Here is a 1,322-nt window from a genome sequence, read left to right on the forward strand (position 1 = left end):
AAGCAGGAATCGCGCCCCGGAGCCGCGCGCACCCGCGCCGGCGCTCCCCGTGCCGCGGCCCCGGCCGGCACCCGGCAAGCTCCCGCATTTACTCACGGGCGGTGCGTGCAGCCTGCTGCAGAGGCGGCCCCGGTCCCRGCCCCGGTCCCRGCCCCRGCAGACCTGCAGCCGCCCGCCGGGCTTCTGCGGCAGCCTTCGAGGAAGGCGACGGGCCCCCCCAGGCAGCCCGGGAGCCACGTCAGCAAAGGGGAAAGAGAGAAGCGCAAGCTCGCCTTGTCGCCTTCAGCTCATCCCTCGCCGAGGGAACTTTCTCCGTGATTCATCGCCGCTTCCTCCTGCCTCCCGCGGAGCGACAGCCCCGGCGCGGCCCGAGCCGCCAGGCCCCGGAGCAGCTCCTGGGCGCGGGAGACGGCGCCCGACGGCCGCTTAAYGCCGGCGAACGGCCGCGCCGGCACCGAGCTGATCCAGCAGCCGCTGCAGCTAATCCGCGTGCCGGGCGGGAGCCGGAGYGCGGAGTCCGGTGGGGAGGGAGCAGGGAGCACCCACGGGCCCCGCCTGGGTCCACCGCGGCAAAGAAAGGAGGAGCCGGCGCGGCTCAGGAACGAGCCTGCTGCCTCCRGCTCGCAGCCGTCGCCGAGCCGACGCGGCTCGTTTACCCCCTGCATAACCGCAACGCCGGGGCCTGGGTCCGTCCGGGCGCCGTGGCTCCACGCTCCCGGGGACGAGGGCGGCACCGCGGCCCGGCTGCGCTTCGATCGGGCTCCGAGAGGCTCCGCGAAGCCCTGACGCGGCTCCGCCGGCCGCCCCGTTTCCCACGGGCCGGACACGGGAGCGCCGCGTCGCGACCCGCTGCGCTACCGCCCCGCGCTCCACGCGCGCGCGGGGGAAGAGCGCCGCAAAGAGCGAACGCCCGCGCACAGGATGCCGGGGAGACCGGCCGCGCTGCAGCTTCACCGACTTCACACAACCGCGGAAAAAACAGCTCCAACCTTATGTAACCCGCGGCTTATAAATAGCAAGCGAACGAGGAAGCCGAGCGGGCCCCCGAGCCCCGTCCGCGCTCCGAGGGCGCTGCCAAACCCGCTGCAGTCGCAGGTGCTGCAAACTGCGCCGCTGGCCGCAGCCTCCCCGGCGCAGCAGCGCGCGGCGGGAGCCGGCGGGGATCTGCTGCCAGCGAGACCGGCCGCAGCGCCGGCGCTGCAACCCGCGGGGGCTCCGCGCAGGACGCGGCGCTCCGCCGCGGCACGGCGGGAGAAGCCCGGTGGCGTGCGGACGCCGGGTGCTCGCTAACGTCTACCGGCCTCCCGCGAAGCCCGAGGGGC

General features: G+C 75.2%; 1 protein-coding gene across 1 annotated transcript in view; it reads right to left on the reverse strand.

Annotated features, from left to right (window-relative positions):
• CMKLR1 (chemerin chemokine-like receptor 1) overlaps positions 1–459 on the reverse strand; it is a 6,091-nt gene extending 5,632 nt beyond the window's left edge. Inside the window, exon 1 of the mRNA XM_085313482.1 lies at positions 97–459. The gene's annotated coding sequence lies outside the window, so the exon portion shown is untranslated. The remainder of the gene's footprint in view (positions 1–96) is intronic.
• Positions 460–1,322: the final 863 nt, after the last annotated feature.

The sequence above is a fragment of the Rhea americana genome, unplaced genomic scaffold (assembly GCF_003343005.1).
Source record: "Rhea americana isolate MKP2758 unplaced genomic scaffold, rheAme1 scaffold_389, whole genome shotgun sequence".
Lineage (NCBI taxonomy): Eukaryota > Metazoa > Chordata > Aves > Rheiformes > Rheidae > Rhea > Rhea americana.